The sequence below is a fragment of the Artemia sp. Qi Xiang Cuo genome, chromosome 2, assembly GCF_049724085.1.
Source record: "Artemia sp. Qi Xiang Cuo chromosome 2, ASM4972408v1, whole genome shotgun sequence".
Classification (NCBI taxonomy): Eukaryota; Metazoa; Arthropoda; class Branchiopoda; order Anostraca; family Artemiidae; genus Artemia; species Artemia sp. Qi Xiang Cuo.
This window is the reverse complement of record NC_142795.1, coordinates 93,154,644-93,176,042: the sequence shown is the minus strand read 5'-3', so window position 1 is coordinate 93,176,042 and position 21,399 is coordinate 93,154,644.

Genomic DNA, 21,399 nt, shown 5'->3' with positions numbered 1-21,399 from the left:
TGATACAGGGGATGAAACTGCTTTAAAACCTCCTTGTGGCAGCATGGATCAGCCTGTCAGCTGAGGAGGCTAAGCGGAGGAAACAGGGTTGTAAATGAAGAACTTAGCTAAACACTAGCAAAATTATCCCTCCTTTCGGTTAAGGTGGAAAGTCGTGCAGCTGTATGGAGGAAGAAGTAGTGATTTTACTGTCACTGTTGTCACTTATTTTACTGTTGCTTAGGCAAACGACCCTAAGCAACCACTTCTGGACTGACTTAATTTTGTTGCTGAAAGACGTGGATGCCAGACAAGAGAGACGTATTCCAACAACGACCTGACAGAGGACAGATAAACACATAGGAAATGAATCCTTGGGCACTGAAATTTATTCATAAGTTTATTCAACGCTCGTTCAAAATGAGCGTTGCATTTACTTATTTGATGATACTTGAAAGGCATTCATCGCCCTTAACACTATTAGAAATTATGATACCAAGATGATTAACTTCTTCTCTAACATTGCAGGTGGAATAGGAGCTAGGGAATGGGAATCAGGGTCTAAAAAAAGAAGTATTTTCAGGAAGTTTACAGTCAGAATATACGATTTAACAATACTTATTTTCATGTTTAGATTCTTAGCTTCGTCCGAAATCTGGTTAGAATTCACAATTCTGCGATATACGTATGAGCTAGTCATCAGCTTATTTAAATCTTTGAGGGAACTTATCACTGACCATTACTAGGAATAAAAGCGTTCCCACTGAAGTTTCTTGAGGAACTCCATAGTAATTAAGGAAGAGGTATGAGAATACATTTTTGGATTTTACCACTTGTGATGCACTTGAAGAAACGACACTACAGTATTTAATAACAGAAGGTTAAATTCAAACTTGTTCAGAAACAAGTGAATCAGGATGCTCTAGTCGACCAATTCACAAGCTTTTGGGAGGTCAACTCAAAAACGCCAAGTGAAGGGGGAGGTATAATTAACCCTACCCTAAATTTAGATTTTGTTTTGCAATTTTGTAGAGAAAAAAAATACCCCCTCCTGCTCAACTACATTTTTGTATCTTCATTAAAAAAAGTTCTTCCTCCCCCCTTTACATTTTAGTTAGTTAGTACCCCTGGGTCAACTAAGACGAGGTTTAGCCAAACCTTATCTGTTCTAGACTATTCAGAGTGGTATTTACCAAAGTGCACACGGAAATAGTTGCGGGGAATTCGGCCTAGAATAGGTGCGGGAAATTCAGCCTAGATCTCCAAATTATCAGATGTCAATGTGCGGAACAATTTTAGCTTTCAGACAATTTTCTTTGGGATAGATGATGTAAAACCTTGTTTCCAACGACTTGAGAATTTACTAAATCTTGTAATTTGGCTGAAAGCGTTTGGTATAGGTTCAGCAATCTTGTCTGAAAAGGCTTTATTTACATCAGTTAGGTTGTCCAAGGGGCAGGCGTCTGATTTTCTAAAGTTTGGATTTTATTCATAACACAGGGGGGAGAAATTAGGGGGGGAGTAGGTATTCAGAAAAACATTTCAACTTGAAAGGAGGTATTTGGGGAGATACTTGGGCCAATGAATGAGGGAGGTGAGAGTTTGTACGATTGAAGTAAGATTCAAGTTCATATCATTGGTAGTCTTATTAGGAGGCTAAGAGAGATGAAAATTTTTTTCAAAGGGTTTTTCCATATATCACTCAAATTGTTATAGCCTACTATTGCTTTAGCTTATAAAAATATTAATCTTTCTTTATTTGTGTTAAAACAGAGAAACAGTTTCCTAGATTTTTTTTTTTTTTGCGTCGGAAACTTCCTTAGACTATCAACCTCTTCAATACGGCCTTCGTTAATATAATTAAATAAAAAAACAAGTTTGTTTTAACTGAAAGTAAGGACCGACGTTAAAACTTAAAACGAATATAAATTATTCCGTATATGAAAGGGGCTGTCCCCTCCTCAACGCCTCGCTCTTTACAGTAAAGTTTTTTATTGTTTAAAAAAATAGAGTTGTGGGAAAGTCAAACTTTAGCGTAAAGAGCGAGGCGTTGAGGAGGGGACATCCTTTTTCATATACGGAATAATTTCTGTTCGTTTCAAGTTTTAACGTCGGTCCTTACTTTCAGGTAAAAACAATTTTTTTTATTTAATTTTTCAACATTTTTGAATAAATGCAGGTTTTGATTTTGGCTCACTGCACATGAATGATCAACACAAAATTTGCATATTAATTTTACTTTTATTTGGTTAAATGGCTTTCTCGAACGTTATTTAATTTTATTTACGAACGTTTTTATTAGTAATAAATATATGTAACTTACGAATTAACTTATGTAAGGAATTTTTATATTCATATATTTCTAATAAGTATATTAGGGTGTTCGCCCCCTAGTCAATATCTAGCTCTTTCCTCTAAGGTCCGAACTTAGTATTCATTCTTTAAATATGACCTCTTAATAACAAAGATCATTATTTAGAATGAATGGATCGAAATGCATTACTAAGATATCTCCAGCGTAATGTCCAAGTTCTTGACAAAGAGGTAGATCTAATCATCTAAGTTGTAATATCTGCCCCTTCTAAGTTTTGGTTCTCCTCTTTACTGTCAGTTGAAATACTTGTTGATATAATTTTTTATATAATTTTTGATCTTTGTTTTAAATAATGCTGGGAAATCCGGCGCCCCCTTCATAGCAATGTCCCTTCCCCCATGAAAAATTCCTCCATGTAAAGATCCTCCCACACAACATTCGACCCATCTCCCCCCCCCCCACTACCAGAAAAAATCTCCCTGAAAACGTCTGTATACTTCCCAATAACAAATACTATATGTTAACATTGGGTAGAGTTCATAACTTTCAGCCCTCCCCCCGGGGACTTTGGGGGATCAAGTCATCCTAAAAGCCATAGTTATCATATTTTCGACCATGCTGAACAAAATGGCTATCTCAAAATTTTGATCGGGTGATTTTTGGAAAAAAATGAGCGTGGAAGGGGGCCTAGGTGCCCTCCATTTTTTGGTCACTTAAAAAGGGCACTAGAACTTTTAATTTCCTTTCCAATGAGCCCTCCAACGATATTCTAGGACAACTGGGTCGATACAATCATCCCTGGGAAAAAAACAAACAAACAAAAAAACAAACAAATAAACATGCATCCGTGATCTTTCTTCTGGGAAAAAAATACAAAATTCCACATTTTGCATATAGGAGCTTGAAACCTCTACAGTAGGGTTCTCGGATACGCTGAACCTGATGGTGTGATTTTCATTAAGGTTCTATAGTTTTTAGGGATCTTTCCCGCTTTTTTCAAAAATCAGCCAAATTTTCTCAGGCGCGTAATTTTTGATAAGTAGGACTAAACTCGATAAAACTTATATATTTGAAATCAGCATTAAAATCTGATTCTTTTGATGTATCTATTGGTATCAAAATCCTGTTTTTTAGAGTTTCGGTTACTATTGAGCAGGGTCGCTGCTTACTTACAGTTTGTTACCACGAACTGTTTGATCATGTTTTTTTCAGAAATATTTTTAATTTAGAACTTTGGTTACGCTAAATCCTGAATACAAGCCTAGATAACCCCTCAATAAGCGTGAATAGTCCTGGTAAAGTCTCAATAAATTTTGGAGAATCTAAAGTTCCATAATAACAACAGATACCGAATCTTGTTTTTCACTACAATCTCACTTATGGGAACATTTATTAATTATACTGAAACCAATTCTTAACTACTTTATTTAAACCTTTCGACTTCAACAATTTAAGTTTCAACACAACGTTTCTTGATTTTGCCATAAATTTAGATTAAAGTCCTTTTAATTTAAAGGACTTTACATCATACATTTAACTTGACATGTCTAATAGATGGACAGATAGGCTACTGAGCCAAAAAAAAAACCTATATCAGGCTGTTTCATAACAAAAGTAAATAAGAGGAGATGATAAAGTCTAGATTAGCTAAATTAATCCATACAAGGTTAGTTGCATCAATTACTGGAGACATTTTTACCGACTGGCCGGTCATTTTAGCGACTGAGACAAATTTTCTTCCACGTTGATTTTATGTCATTTATTTCCATCAGCCCATTTACCTAATAAATAAAAAGGTCCAATAAAATAGCGGCCCTCCCTCAAATACATGACGCTCCTGCACCCGTGGTATATTAATCATTTAGGTGAAATCTTTATCACTAAAATTTAACACCTCACCAACGAAAAAAAAACACATAAAATAATGCTCATAGTAAAAATTGCGGGGAATTTTATGCTAGTCAAACAGTTCGTGGTAACGCGGTAAGTAAGGAGCGACGCGGCTCAATGGTAACCGAAGCTCTAAAAAAAATTTTTTGATACGAATAGATATATCAAAAGAACTGGCATATTATGCTGATTCCAAATACATCAGATTCATTCAGTTTAGTATTACCCATCAAAGGCTGAGAGCCTGAGAAAATTAGTCTGAGTTTTGGAAAAAAAGGGGGGCACCCCTTAAAAGTAAAATAATTAATGAAAATCACACCATCAGATTCAGCGTATCAGAGACCCCGACTGTAAATGTTTTAAGCTCCTATCTGCAAAAATGCCAAATTTTGTATTTTTTGCCAGAAGAAAAACCACGGATGCCTGTGTATTTGTTTGTTTGTTCTTTTTTTCGTACTGGTGATCGTATCGACCCAATGGTCCCAGAATATTGGGAGAGGGCTCATATGAATAGAAATTTAGATTTCTAGTGTCCTTTTCAGTGACCAAAAATATTTCCCAAAATCTTTCCCTTTTCCCCCAAAATCATCCGATCAAAATTTTTATATAGTCATTTTGTGCAGCGTAGTTTAAAAACCCAATAAATATGCCTTTGGAGATAACATTCACCCCACACAGCCCTTGGGGGAAGGTCTTTAAGCTACAGAATTTGCCCATTGTTTACGTATAGTGTTTGTTATAGGGAAGCATACATATATTTTTCGGAGGGGAGGATTTTCTGCTAGTAGGAATTCCTACGTGGAGAATTTTTCGTGGGGAGGGAAGTTTTTGGGGGGTAAATGTTCCAGGAAAAATTTTACATTCCTATAAGACATTTTCTTATTTGTTTTGCTTTCTCTTTACCGACTCAATTTTACGCGTGGAGATGGTAAGGGTAGTTGTCCAGGGTAAATTTAGACCGGAGTTGAATTGTCAAAAGTATCTTTTCGTAGGGAGGGGAAATTTTTTGATCAGTAATGAAGGGGACAAAGGTTTTTTTTTATATCTGGAGGTTAAACAACGGATGGGGGACAAGATAGGGATGGGTTCAGATACAGTACGTGGCAGGCGGTGTCTGGATGGGGAGTGTCTTTTGGGGAAAAGGTTTTCCGTGCGAGGGTTTATTATTGCATTTTTTGCAAAACGGAGGCACAGCGTTCATCTCCTGTGCTCAAGAGTTTCCAGCTTGACCTTTTTTAGAAGGAGTGAATCTGATACCAAAGCTTCTTTAAAAATTAGTCTTAGGGATCTTTTTTGAATAGATTGAATTTTATATTATTCATCACGGGAGATGCCAGGATGACAAACTGGACAAGCATATTCAAGATGCGGGCGTACAAAGTAAGTATAAATCCTTAAAGAATGGGATGGGGGGATGTTAAATTTATTCAAGAGCTTAAGGAGAGACATGGACGCATTAGCTCTACGGACAATATCTTTCACGTGGATATCCCACTTTAAATTAGAGGAAATTGTAACCCCAAGTAATTTAAAGGAAGACACAGAAATATCTGGGGGTATAGGGTCAAGGAAGGCGGGAATAGATTTCAAGAAATTTATCGTTATTATATTTGATTTAGTGGAATTTACTTTCATATTTAGGTTCTTAGCTTCATCCGAAATGTGGGATAGAATTTCAAGGGGGTCACTTTTAATATTCCTGTGACATACTTCGAGGATCGTCAAGTCATCCACGTATTTCCACCTTTGGGGGAAGTCCTTACGAATATCGTTAATCATGACTAGAAAAAAAAGTGGTCCCAATAAGGTTCCTTGAGGAATTCCACAATATATAGGGAGGGGGTTACAGAAAATATTTTTGTATTTAACAACTTGGTATCTATTTGAAAGAAACTATATAACGATATTTACTAAGAGAGAATCAATTTCAAAGTTAACCAGTAGTGAACGAATTAGGGTGGTGTGGTCAACCAGGTCAAAAGCTTTTTGGAAATCAACCAAGACAAGGTTCAGCCAAACGTTTGGTTTCTCAAGGTTACTTACGATGGTGTGTATTAAGTGCACAAGGCAATGGGTGGTGAAAGTTTTCTTTAAGTTACCAAACTGCCGGGTGTCAATACGCGGACAAATTTTATCCTTAAGCCAGTCACAGAGGAAACCTTCATAAAGTTTGGAAAAAACAGAAGTGAGCGTAATGGGGCGAATGTTGGTGAAAGTCAGACTGGCGTATTTTTTAGGAACAGTTGTTATAAAACCTTGTTTCCAGCAACGTTTGAATTTGCCAAATTTTGTGATATGGTTGAAAAAATTTGATAAATGCTCAGTAATTCCGTCCGAAAAGGCTTTAACTAAGTCAACTGAGATGTTCAAGGGTCAAATACTTGATTTTATAAGCTTAAGAATTTTATTTGTAACATCAGGGGGAGAAATAAAGGGGAAGGAAGTATTGGGAGGAATAGATGGACTTGAGCCAGTGAAAGGGGGGAGACTTTGCACGATGGAAGCAAGGTACAAGTTCAGATCGTTGGCAGTCTTATTAGGGTGTTTAGGGAAAGGATAATCATCTTTGGTATGACTTTGTTTGCCTATTTCTTTATATCTTTTCTACGATTGTATGGTCTTGTTAGAATTTATATCTTTGACTTTATTATTATAATAATTAGGAGCTGCTTTTCTTAATTTTTTCTTTATTAACTTCCTTAGACTACCAGCCTCAGTAACGCGACCTGCTTTGAAAAAATTGATTTTTTTTTCTTACAAGTTTTTTAAAAGACTCAGTAACATAAGGCTTATCTGTAGAACACGTTTTAAATTTTTTCTCAGGGAAGTGGAATTCATAATCACTCCTCAATAGATTTTGGAGGGACAAAGCCATGTAGTCAACGTCATTTGTTTGATACACAGTGGACCAATTTTCAGTAGTAATCCAGGAGCCAAAATGGAAAAGTCCTGAGTCAGTGAGAGGTCTATAAGCGGTTTCAGTTATAGAAAACGACTGTTTAACTTTAGACAGCGGAGATAAGAAAAGGCTAAAGTGGTAACTACCCCCTAGAGGGGGCAGAGTGGAGACAGGTTTGTAAAACTTCGAAAGATTAGTGGAAATTAAATCAAGAGTGGTATTGCCTTTTGTAATAGGGACATTAACGACCTGTTTTAAATTAAAAGCGTTACATGTAGAATCAAGTCTTATATCGTTTGCGTCACCCATCAGGAAAATTCCTGTATCTTGGTATTTTGATTGTACAAAGTCAGCACTTGCATGTAATTTGTCTATAAAATTTATTTTCTCAGCGGATCTCTGATTATGGGAGTAATAAAAACAACAAAGGACAATTAAATTAAAAGGACGCGGCAAGACTTTAGGTCGAACACACACCCACATAACTTCATCAAAGGGATTAAGACACGGAATTGGGATTTCACTTGGGTATAAATCATTACGGATAAAGAACAGAATTCCGGCACCTTTCTTACCCAGAGGGTGGTTTTCTGGTCTGAGTTTAATAAATTGAGAAAAATTTTTAATCTTTAACATGTGAAAATTTTAAGCTTTAACTTCAGTAATAGCGATTACATCTAATCTATATATTTTAGAATGGGTGTCTAATTCTTTGATTTTTTCAAAGTTAGGGCTTTCAGCGTTGCTCAACAAAAGTTTGGGTAATCGAAAGCGACTTGTGAAGGTGCCGTTTTTACACTTTACTTTTTTTATATCACAGATGCGGTCAGGGGTTCTAGTGGAATTTTTGACGGGGGCTAAACTTGGATAGTGAGAACAAGGGACAGGGGGATCAAATCCATCTTTATCAAATACAATTGCATTTAATTGAGCAGGTACTTGCGGATACTATAAACAGCGGTAACTATTTGAGGTTTTAGAAACTCTGCATGAAGGTGTTAAAAGAAGATCATTCTGCCTGCTTACCCTTGAACCAAAGTCATGCTGGTGGGGTAGCCAGGGGGGATAAAGTGCAAGGGAAGGGAGAAAGGTTTTCCTGGTGATCTGGGAATAAGTCAAGTTGGGAGTGTTCTTTAAATGGGGGGGGGTCGGGGGGCAAGATGATGCTGAGGGAGGGAAGTACGGTGGGGGGTCTCTGAGAGGGGAGGGTGGAGTCCAGAACCGGCCGGTAACTTCTTGGACGCACGGAGAAGAAAGGAGTCAAAAGGAAGTGGATTTTTGGGAGGAATATGAGTGGGGGGGGGGGTGGGGAGGGTCCGAATTGAGTGAAGTAATTTGGGGGGTTGGACAGACTTGGCACGCGTAGGTACTTGGGGCAGAGGATTGTTTCGAGGGATGGCTTCCTGTGGTATAGTGCTGTGTATTGGGTATGCAGGGGGGTAAGACTGAAAGTTGAATGGAACACGAACAAGGGGAGGGGGGGGGGCGTGAATACTTTCGGCGTCGCTCCAAAAAACGTTGGGTTTTAAACCTGCGCTGCAATCCTGAAGATGCATGAGCAAAAGTACATGACGTATCAATACAAGATAAAACAGAACAAAGATCAACATGGTCAAAAATACACTTATAAGACACACACACAGACTCTTACCGGTACACCTACACTACAAAAAGAAAAGCTGATTATAGTCGGCCAAATTTTATGACACATCAACACACCCCAACTTCTGTGCTTACTGACTTTTCAGAGATATTTTGCAGCCAACCAATCAGATCTTCTGAAACATCGACTCATCCGTTGTAATCGTTCTCTTAACGACCACCTACACGGATTTCCGCTTAGCTGGAAAATAGTTCTTTCAGCCAAGAGCACAGTAGACAGAATATACAATATCGACAAAGGCTATACTCTCCACTAAAAATATGTGAGATGTGACACAGATTATAAAACCACACAAGATTCAGACTCCGCCTTCGCGCACGCGCAACGACAATTGTTTCCGATCTACACATCGCGATGAGCTTATCGAAACCGAACTAAGGTTATGACGTATATTGTCAGGGACGATACTTGCGGTATCAAATATATGTCATGTTTGTAAACAGAAGACGCTACAGTCTACAGTGGCCATGAGAAGCAATCGTGAAAATATAGAATTCAAAGCCTTCGTTTGGAATGTCGTGCAGCAAGAGCATCAGCCTAATGCGTTGAAACAACTGATTTGCTAATTCCAACGCATTTCGATGTGGATGGATCTACTCTTTCTTAGGATCTTCTCAGTGTGATCCTTCTAGGGATTGAGGTAATACTAGTAACTATTGCCACCTTACTTGTGCTGATTGCTTTTGTTTGTAAGCTTGTAGGCGAGATTCCTTACCAAATTACTTGATTGGGCAATCCGTTGACGCGTGGAATAAACTTCTAGAAGAAGTAATTCCTTCAATACTATTTTTAAACTCCTTTCAGAAACGTTTTAATGATAAAATGAAAGAAAAAGATCATTGCCAAGAATATCAGAGTTATCAGTGTTGTGTAGTTTTCAGTTGCGTATCAGAGATATTATCGAAGACATTTTTGTGTAAAAAAATGACACTGTTGGGCCAAAGTTCGAAGCAGTAAACCTCTTAATTATTTCGTGTTTGTAGTTGGCATCTTAACACCTAGGCTCTTTTATTGAGGCTGTAAAAAAGTAAAAACCAAAAATTTAAAGTTTTTTTTATGAAACACAAATTAGACTGTGGGTATTTTTTTCAACAATTGCCCTCTCAACGGTAGCTAATATTTGATCTTATATCTGAGTACATTTCAGCACATATCTAATAATAATATTTAGAGTTCGAACTAATGAACAGTTCATTCTAAAGAATCAATCATTTCCCCACTTTCCTACAATTATCCGCCCTATATGATAATCCTTGAAGAAAAAATTGTCATACATTGAACACGCAACTCAACTCGTTATTAAGTCAACGCTATTACGTTGGTTATGATAAACAGATTTGTTTAAAGCAACTAATAGATATAATGGTTAGAAAGGAATTAATAAGGTTATGGACAGTTTATTTTTTTACTTTCTTGGATTTGTTGGCTGGTGTCAAGGAAGTTTTTTAGCGTCTTTAGCAAAACTTTGATTTCAGCCTATCCTCACAAAGCAATTAAACCCAAAATTTTAAAGTTTCTTTAAAAGAAACGTTTCTTTAGTTAATGTTTGATCTTATAACTGAGTACATTTCAGCGCATATCTAATAATAATATTTAGAGTTCGGGCAAATGAACAGTTCATTCTCAAGAATCAATCCTTCCCTCAATTTCACAATTATCTGTCCTATATGATGATCCCTGGTAAAAAAAAACAAAAAAAAAAAAAAACACTAATATATGGAACACGTAACTCGTTATTAAGTCAACGCTATTATGTTGATTATGATAGACAGATTTGATTAAAATAACTTGAAGACAAAATGTTTACGAAGGAATTAATAAAGTTCCAGACATTGTTTTTGCTTTCGATTCATGGGCTGTTGTCAAAGACGTTTCTCGACATACTTTGCAAAACTTTGACTTCTTCCTATCCTTTCAAAGCAATGAAGTTCTATCAATTGGCTTAATTTGTTTTTCTTAATATGTTATATCCTCTGTTCTCACTGACAAAAATTACTGTGAAATGCATTTTTTTTTACAAATTCTTTTGTAGTTCCATTCCTTCTACAAGCAACTAATTCTTAATATTACTAAGACAACCTAAAAATTATATTTCAGATTTATAACATATATGGTTGCGTAGCATAACACCTTTTGGGAAATTGCAACCATTTTTACTCAATAAAATAAGATCAGATCTCTTAGAAAACCAGTTCTAGATGAGATCAATTAGGTCCCATGTCTGAATCCCTTCGAACAATCCATATTTTAACAACTCTTTTCATATTATTTTTATTTTTCGTCATTCGACGATTTCCTGCCAAATAAAAAACAACTTTTTTTAAAATATTTTCCGGATATAATGTATACCAAAGAATTCATACTTGTTACCCAATTTTTCTTCTTCGGGAAATTTCTGTTCAATATGCTGTAGGATTTAATCATTTTCAAAGGAGTAGCCATAGAGGACATAAAGCCTTTTGAGTTACTGTAGCTGTTTTTATTCAATAAAAATTGGATTATTTCAGGTTCGAGTCCCTCCATCATTCCGGATTTTAAAAGTTTCCCATATTCATTTGATTGTCATATTATTCGATAATATTTTACCAAATCAAAATCAATTTTCAAAAATTACATTGTACAGATAATCTTTAAGAAAGAATTAATTCAAATTGTCAAACTTTTCTGCTTTTTTGGACTTTTTATGATGTATATTCGTTCTCCTTTGAGGAGCAGCCATAGAAGACATAAAGCCTTTTGAGTTACATCAACCGTTTTTATTCAATAAAAATTGAATCATTTCAGGTTCGAATCCTTTCCAATATTCTGGCTCTTAATACAGTTCCCCATATTCATTCCATTTTCATATAATTCGAATTTTTTACCCAATCAAAATTAATTTCCAGAAAATGATTTGCAGTTACAACTTTTACAACAGAATTCATTCAAGTTGCGAAACTTTTCTGCTTTCTTAGACTTTTATTCGACATGCTATATGTAAGATCACCTTCAAGGAGAAGCCATGGAAGACATAAAGTCTTTTGACTTACTGCAACCGTTTTTGTTAAAATAAAAATCGGATCATTTCAGGTTCGAATCCCTTCCATCATTCCAGATTTTAGCTAAGTTCCCCACACTCATTTCATATCTTCCATAATATTTTTGTTATAGAAGATATAAAATATTTTTATAATATTTTATTTTATATTAAAATATATTTTTTTTTACCAAATATAAATTAGTTCCCCAATAATGTTTACGAAAGAATAGGTAGCTATTGTCTTTAATTAATTTTTTATTTACTGTTTTCTCGATCTTTTTTAGAGGAGGAACCATAAAAGACATTTTAGGCTATATACATTTTGATACAAGAATAATAGAGGTAAGGACAAAGTTGGTGATTAGTCCCCCTCTTTTCAATCAACAGCAGAAGACAAGAAACAAGCTTTTTAGAATATTCCTTTGAGATCAACGACACTATTCTTACGTGATTGAATAGGTGTTTATGAAGAGCACTTGTTATGTTCGAAACTTCTAAGAAGATTCTCTTTGATTAGAAGGTGTTCTTTCCATTTAGAGTCCATTGGGAATAGCCCTTTCTATTTTGTTGTTTTCTACATGTCCCTTGAGAACTTAACAGCAGCAAGTCAGTTGATGTATTTAAATTCTTGACATCCGTTTCATGACAGTTTTTGAAATAAAATAACAACTAGATAGAATGACTGCAGACTACTGCTTAAATTTCGTAATTTCAATAGCGCTTCCAGTTAAAATTTGTTTGGGACATATCTAAAAAAAAAAACTTGGGAATGTTAGAAGAAGCAAATCAGATGTTGTGCTCTCCGTCTTAAAACCTCTCCGATAAAAGAGGTTGGAGCTGTCCCGTGGTGTGAGATGGTTCAGGTTCTCCGCTCCATCACGAGTTTCTTTCTCCGTCCCTATCCCTGACAGGGAAATCTTGCTTGCGTGGCTTCACAGTGGACCTTTCACAAGTTTACTTAACCAAAACTATGGCCACAATTAGCGCTGCAGGGTGATCGTGAGGAGTGGCACCCCTCGAGGACATTGTAGCCCATTAAGCGACACATTATTTATACTGAATCCAGATAAATGGATAATTATTGTGGATCTGGTCTGTTCTGGTGGGCTTTTTTGGGCTGAAACCTTTCCCTAGCTAAATTATCAACTATAGCTTGCCGTCGGAGATAATATCGCTTTTCTCTAACATCATCTATGGTGGTTATGAGGCTAGAGATAACTTACTGAAGATTATGAATCTAAAAAAACTCTAGGAAAACTCTAATTAAACCCCTCTATAAGAAAGGTGATAAGAGAAAGGGCGGTATTTATAGAGGGATTAGCCTGGTTTCTGTGGGAAGAAAATTACTTAATTTAATGATACTTTTTAGACTTATAGATGCAGTAGATAAAGGTTTAAGAGAAGAATAGTGTGGCTTTAGGAAGGATAGACGATGCGTCGGCCAAATGTTCACTCTTAGATTAATAATTGAAAAGTGCCCGAGTCATCAAGCGCCTTAAGTCCTCAGTTTTATAGATTATGAGCCAGCATTTGAATCAGCTGATAGAAAACATTTAGCGAGGGTCATATCCTAATATAGTATACCAGATAAATAGATTAAAGTGATTAGTGCTATATACGAGAATAACATTGCTCTGATTACGGTGGGAAGTGAGGTCTGAAACTGGTTTTGTATTAAACCAAGAGTCATGCAGGGTTGCGTCCTATCCCCATTTATAAGAACAAGGAATCAAATGGGGCAGTAAAACTCTCCAAGACTTAGATTATGCTGATGATTTTAGGATCTTCGATGAAAATGCTAGCAAAATGAATGAACTCTAAGAAGTTTTGCGAGTTCAGGGTGCTTGAATAGGTTTGGAAATTAATGTTAAGAAGTCTAAGTCCCTTGGACTACGAATAAGTAAAGACGAAAAGGTGATGTTGGGTAACGATAAGATCGATGAAGTGGACAGCTTCAAATACCTATGTAGTATTATTAATAAGGACAATGGGTGCTGATAAGATGTTAAAAGTAGAATAGTAAAAACCTAGGGTGTTTTTTCACAGTTGCAAAAAGTTAGGAAGAATAGGAAGATAAGTCTGTGAACTAAGATTAGGATATTGCAAGCTACAGTGACGACAGTGGTCAAATACGGCTCTGAAGCGTGGGCGTTCCGAAAAACAGAGGAGGATTTGCTAGATGTTTCCCAGATAAATTGCCCGTGGATTGTTTTGGATACCCATCTGACTAACCGAATCTCAAACAGTAAGTTGTACGAAATGTGGTTCAATACCACTTTCTAGGGCTATAATGAGATATTATCCTTGTCGGCCAACCAAAAATTGTCCTTGTCGGCCAATCTAATAGGGCCAAACGAGAATCAGGTCGTAACGAGTGGGGTGGGAAGATGTCGTAAGGAAAGATTTAAGGGAAATAGATATACCCTGGGAGGGTGTAAAGAAGCTTTGAATAGATTGGGATGGAGGAAAAGCGTGCATAACTTTGATTTGACCTCAGGTGGCTTGGTGCTACAGTGAGTTGTAGTAGTATATAGAATGAAGAAAGGTACTGTTTAAATTTCATAACTAGAACAGCGTTTACAGTTGAAATTTTCATGCGATGCAATATATCTCTAAAATAAAACTTATGGAAGACTAGAAGCAGCCAGTCAGTTAATGTATTCAAATTCCTAACATCAATTTTATTAAAATTTTGAAAAAAAATAACAACAAGATAGAATGACTCAAAATAGAATGACTGCAGACTGCTGCTTACAGCGTTGTCAGTTTGAATTTTTACCGGGATAAGGCACATCTGAAAGAACACTTAGACAGGTTAGAACAAAAATTAGTTGTTGCGCCATCCATCTTAGCTAAGATTTTGGAATAAAATAACAAGCAGGCCTACATAGAATGACTGAAAAGTAGTTATTAAATTTTATAACTTGAACAGCGTTTCCAGTTCAAATTTTCATAGGATGCAATGCATCTCTGAAATCAAACTTAAGAGGGATTAGTAGAAACAATTCCCAATATCTATTTCACGACCGTTGAATAAAACAAGCAAAAAAACAGCCAAATAAAATGACCAAAACGTCTACATAATGCAACAGTCAGAACAGCCTTACCAATTTAAATTGTCATTGATAGCAAGGTTTATTTGAAAGGAAAGCGCAAAAAACATATTAGTTGTCATATTTAGACTCTTAATATGTATCTCACGACATTTTTTTTTGAATAAAATAACAAATAGATTTTAATAACTACTACTACAATAGTACTATCTAAATGTCATATTATGAACAGTGTTGTCAGTTTTAATTTGGCTGGTAAGAAATATCTGAAATAAAACTTATCAGCCTTGACAAATAAAAAATTTAAGGGGTGACAAGGTGGAAAGGCCAGTTTTCTTACAGCTGCTTAATTAGTATTTCCCAAAAAGCCACGGAGTTTCATTTGCTTATCCATTCATACTTGTCTTTTCTTGTCAAGTCATATTCTCTTAATCACAGGCAGCGCGACAGCGCTGCCTGAGTAAAGAGCAATGTGGGCACAATGTATAGTTATTTTTGCTTTGTTTTTTTGGTGTTAGACCAAGGCACTTCGTATCGAAGAGGTTGTCGTAGAAACTTAAAAAAAAAACTCATTCGATTGGAAATTGAAAGGACTAGTGCCCTTTTTGATAGTAGAAAGTGATTGGAGGGCAACTAACACCCCTCTCATACCCACCATTTCTCCAAACACATCCCATCAAAATGTTATGGTAACTACGTTGTTCAACGTTGTTGAAAGGTCCGAAAATTAAGTGTTTGAGGATGACACCCCCTCGCCAAATACCCTCAGGGCAATGGTTGTAAGTTATGCCCTGGGGCATATAAGGTTTATATAGAAAGGGTGATCGTATAAACTTCGGAGGGGGCTCATTGGATTGGTAATCAGAAATTCTAGTGCCCTTTTTAAGATTCAGAGTGATTGGAGGGTGCCCCCCCCTCCCCCACACTTCGTATTTTCCCGAAATGCAACTGATAGAAATTTTGAGATGGCCATTTGTTGTCGTAGAAATTTCTAAAAAGGCTCATTTGATTAGAAATTGGAGGGATTAGTGCCCCTATAATAGTCGAAAGTGATTGGAGGGCAACTAACCCCCCTAACACGCACACCATTCCCCCAAACACACCCAATAAAAATTTTGAGATGGCCATTTTGTTCAGCGTAGTTAAAAGGTCTTGAAATTATGTCTTTGAGGATGACGACCCTCCCCCCCCCCACATCCCTCGGGGCTAGGGTGGTAAGTTATACCCTGGGAGCATTTAAGGTTTTTATAGAAAGGGTGGTTGTATAAACTTCGGAGGGGGCTCACTGGATTGGTAATCAGATATTCGAGTACTCTTTTTAAGATCCTAGTACACATTTTACGATTAAGATTTGATTAAGTGATCGGTGGGTGGATACCCCCCCCCCCTCACACGTCGTATTTTCCCAAAATCATCTGACAGAAATTTTGAGATGGAAAGTTGTTGTCGTAGAGACTTCAAAAAAGGCTCATTTGACTGGAATGGCCTTTTTTAATATTCAAAAGTCATTGGAGGGCAACAAGCCTCATCCCACGACCATCAATTCCCAAAACACATTTAATCAAAATTTGGAGATAGCCATTTTGTTCAGCGTAGTTCAAATATTTAGAAATTATGTCTTTGAGGATGACAACCCCCCTCCCCCCCTCACAGCCCTCAGCGCAAGAGTTATAAGTTATGCCCAGAGGGCATATAATGTTTTTATTGAAAAGGTGGTCACATAAACTCCGGAGGGGGCTCATTGGATTGGAAATCAGATGTTCTAGTTCCCTTTTTAAGAGTCAAAGTGATCGAGGAAGCCCTCCCCCTCCTATGTCGTATTTTCCAACAATGCATCTGATAAAAAAGTTTGAGATAGCCATTTGTTCAAAAATAGTCCAAAGATCATATAATAAGGCCTTTGGTGTGGACAGAATCCCCAGAGTCTGTGGGTAAGGGTTGTAACCTATACCCCAGGGGCAGATAAGGTTTTCATAGAAGTGGTGGTCGTGTGAACTTTAAAAGAGGCTCATTTGATTTGAAATATATAGTTCTAGTTCCCTTTTAAAAGTCAAACATAATGGAGAGCAACTAGTACCCCTCCCTGACATCCTCTTTTCCCAAAAAGCATTAAATTGAAATTGTGAGATAGTCATTGTGTTACCAACAGTCCAAAAATCATCTAAAAATGTCTTTAGGGTGGAAACAATCCCCGAGAGTCCATGGGCATGGATTGTAAGTTATGCCCAGGGCATATGAGGTTTTAATGGAAAAGGCAGTTGCATAAACTTTGGATCGAATGGAGCTCATTTGATTGGAAGTCGGTAGTTTTAGTGCCCTTTTTAAGAGTCAAAAGTGAATGGAGGGACGTCAGCCCCCTCCCTCGGCCTATCATTCCCCAAAACACATCCGATCGAAATTTTAAGATATCTATTTTGTTCAGCTTTGTTGAAAGATCCAGTAGTTATGTCTTTGGGGATGTCAACCTCCCCACAGTCCTCAGGACAAGGGCTGTAAGTTAGGAAATTCGCTCATTGTTTACAAATAGTATATGTTATTGAGAAAGTAATGCATGTTTAAACTTTTCTTTCAAGAAGACCAAGGGTATTCAGGTGATTCTTTCATGTTGAGGGGAGTTTTAAACTAAATAAAAACACGTTATGTGTATACGGCTAGTCAAAAGGGTGCAACACAGGAATAACTGAGTATATTAATTTGGAAAATTCAGGAAATGATAAGGGAGATGATCAAAAAGGCAATATTTGCATACTACCAACACTACAACTACTACCACACTACTCCATTTAGAGTATTAAGGGGAAATTTGAACTAAATAAAAAGACACTTGACTTGACTTATGTCCAATCCGTCCTTGAAGGTCGTTTTGGGGCCTCTTCTTTAACCAGTTCATTAGTATGCCTCCTGTAGGTGCTTCTGTTGTCGGCCAGGCGGCAGAGTTGTGGCAGGTTGTAGGGTGAGAAATTTTCTTTCCATCTCTTCGGAGGGTGACCTCTGGGGCGAGAACCGTGTACTCGTCCATCGAAGGTTATCTTCGGGAGACGAGTGCTAACCAATGCGTTGGGTATGTCCAAGCCATTTTAGTTGTTGTAGTTTTATTTTGTCCAGTATTGTAAATTTGACTCTCAGATTATGGAGAAGCTTGGAGTTGAAGATTTTGTCGTGGTAAGTGATACCAGCGATGCGTCGTAGGGATTTGGTTTCAAAGGCAGCTAGGCGGCATTGATCGTCTGTTTTAAGCGTCCAGGATTCACAGGCATAGATGGCGATCGGAATAACGAAGGAGTAGAAGAGTCTCGTTTTGAGAGTTGTTGTTAAGTTCTTATTCCTCAAGATGGGCATCAGATCTTTAAAACTGGAGTTTGCAAGTGTCAGGCGTCTCCTGATGTCTTTGAGTTGGTTGTTACCAGAAGTAAGCAAGCTCCCAAGGTAGATGAGGTCTTTCACCCATTCAATCGTATCTCCACCGAGCTGAAGGCTGATATATACTCGTGAATCGGACTTACATGCGTAGCACATGACTTACGTGTCTAAGGTGTTAATGGCCATCCTAAAGAAGTTGATGGACAAGTGAAAAGTTTTGGCCTGGGATTATAGATCTTGATGGAATTTGGCTATTAGGTTTATGTCATCAGCATATGGTAGTTTATCTATCACCACTCCTCCGACAAGGGCGCCGGGTGGGTTATCTGTGAGTGAAAGGGCTGCAGTTAGGAAGAGATTGAACAGCTCCGGTGATATAAGGCAACCATGAAGCACTCCAGCAGAGGTTTTGAGGCTCTCGGTAAGTCCTTCGTCAGTCATGACGCGGCTTCTGAACTTTTTATACATGTCTTTGATCAGCGAGATCAGGTTGGACGGGATGCCAAAGTGAAGAAGGATGTGCCATAGACCCTCCCTCCATATCCGATCGAAAGCTTGTTTAAAGTCTATGAAAAGGTGGTAGATGCCGCGGCCAAGTTCGCTATACTTTTCCATGATCTGTCGAACAGTGAATATCTGATCAATTGTTGATCTATTAGGTCGGAAGCCAGCTTGGTATTCCGGAATGACCATTGAGGAAATGGCTCGTATACGCCCGAGCATGACTCTTGTGAGGATTTTTGCTGCGTGGCTGGTGAGACTTATTGGGCGGTAGTTGTCGCAGACAGCTTTAGAGCCTTTCTTATGCAGGGGAATTATCATGGCTTCACACCAGGGTGAGGGGAAGTGACATTTTTCCCAAGCAGCTGTGGCAATTTTGTGGTAAAGGTCAAGGAGTGGTTTGCAGTTTACTTTCAGTAGTTCGGGCTGGATTCCATCGGGGCCGGCAGCTTTGTTTGTCCTTAAATATCTGATAGCTGCTTCTATTTCAGAGTGAAGAGGGGGAAGACTTGGGTCGGTAGAGGTTATGGGGAAAGTGTCGAGAATTGTTGGGTCTGGGTGGATGTCTAGATTCAGTTTATTTTCAAAATGATTTTTCCATCGAGAGCGGATTCCGTCTGTGGATTGTATTTGGTTTCCATGTTCGTCGAGAAGAGAACACGCTTTGATGTCCTTCTTTTTGGCCAATTCCCGCACTCTTCTATACATGTAGAGGGGGTCTCCTTTCTTGAAGGCCGATTCACATTGATCACACGTTTCTTCAATAAAAGCACGATTAGCACGTCTGATGGTTTTCTCTACAGCTCGTTTGAGTTGCTTGTATCGGTCCCTACTTTATTTATCTTGCTTGTTCGTGAGTTGGCGCTTTTCGTTACAGAGGGAGATGATCTCGTCTGTTATCCAAGGTTTCTGATTGTTTTTTTGGGTACCCAGTGTGGAATGAGCGACATCACATATGATATTTGTGCTGCTAGTCACCAGGTTGTCAATATCTTACTTAGACAGGATAGGTGGAGAGCTCGACGTGAGCTCCGAAATTTTTTCTGATAGAATGGTGATACAGGTCATACGTGTGTTCTCGTCTTTCAGTAGATCAACTCGAAATTTGGGGGTTTTCTTACACAACTTTGATGCTGTTTTAAGTCTTGTTTTGAATCTAGACATGACAAGCGAGTGTTCGCTGTCTAAGTCGCCACCAGCTAGCGTGACCGTGTTTAGGACGGACGTTTTCCGATGTCTTGACACGAGAATGTAGTCTATTAAGTCCTTAGCTTTTCCATCCGGTGAGGTCCAGGATGTCTTACGGCGAGGTCTGTGCTTGAACAGTGTGTTTGTAATGACTAAATTGCTGTCTTTGCAGAATTCGATATAGCGTTCTCCTCTTCTGTTCATTTTTCCGTGTCCAAATTTGCCCATTACATCTTTGTGTCCTGTGTGGTTGTTTCCAACGATGGCGTTGAAGTCACCAATGACAAAGATTATGTCCTTTTTAGGGACAGAATCAACTAGACTTTGAAGCTGGAGAAAGAAGTTTTAGACTCTTCTTCGTCTCTGCTGGAATCCGGAGCGTATACTTGGATAATTGTGAGGTTGGTGGGTGAACCTTTCAGGCGGATCATGATGATCCGTTCCGTGAGGGGGGTTACGGAGATCAAGGATTTTCTGGCTTTATTAGACAGTAGGAAACCTACACCCTGTCGATGTTTTCCATCATTGCCTCTCGAAAGTAGAGGGGTAACATCTTCATATTTATCTTTACAAGTGACTGGAAGATAGGTTTTGGCGAGACCGATAACATCTCAGCTGTACCGTGTTATCTCTCTTAGGAGTAGGTATGTTTTTCCTTGTTTAGTGAGGGTTCTAGTGTTGAGGGTACCTATTGACATAGTTATTTTTGGAGTAACTATAGCCTCCAGGGTTGGAGTTGTCAACGTAGAAATATTTACGCGATTCACGATCGTCGAGTCGTTGGCTGCCCCAGACGCGGTAGCTCTTGGCGAATTATCATCGGTTTCCCCGGTCGTGGTATCGCTGGTTCTCATATTTAATCTCTTTTTTATGTTCATCATTAAAATTAAAGAAGGGGTTTCTTGGCTGGCTTTGGGACAGCGGTAAGCCACTCCTCTCTGTCCCTAGCAGGGGCCGACTGTATCTATTACCGATAGTGCGCCTTTTTGGTGTCCTGCAACACCAGCAAGATTTGTGACTGACGGGACGTATCCAAACGCTGATGGGCCCTGCCCAGTGCACAATAGAGGGGTCATCCTCCTCCTCCGTCTGAATTTATGGCCCCCAGACGAGGGTGCTCCAGCTATGTTTCAAGACCCCCAGAGACTGGGTCCCCCCTTGATCTGCGCCTCACTACCCATGAGGTACCCTACATATCTGTAGGGCGTTCCCCTATCCGCCACCTGGGGACGCGCTGAGTGGCCTGGGGGAGGCCCCAACTGAGAACTCAAAATACTATGTGCATGTATATTGTCAAAATAGCGTATCTCAAGAACTGATTTGGGTATTAAGTTGGAACTTTCAGAGAACACAGGGAATCCCGGAATATCATTAACGGGGAAGATCATTTCATCAAAAGGCAATATGTGCACACTCCTGCTGTTACTACTGTCATTTGTTTTTTTGTTTTTTCAGTAAAGCGCAAAGTATGTTCTTGTTTTAAGAAGGCATGGGCTTATCGGCCCTATTAGTTTTAAATTTCTGCTCGTTTTA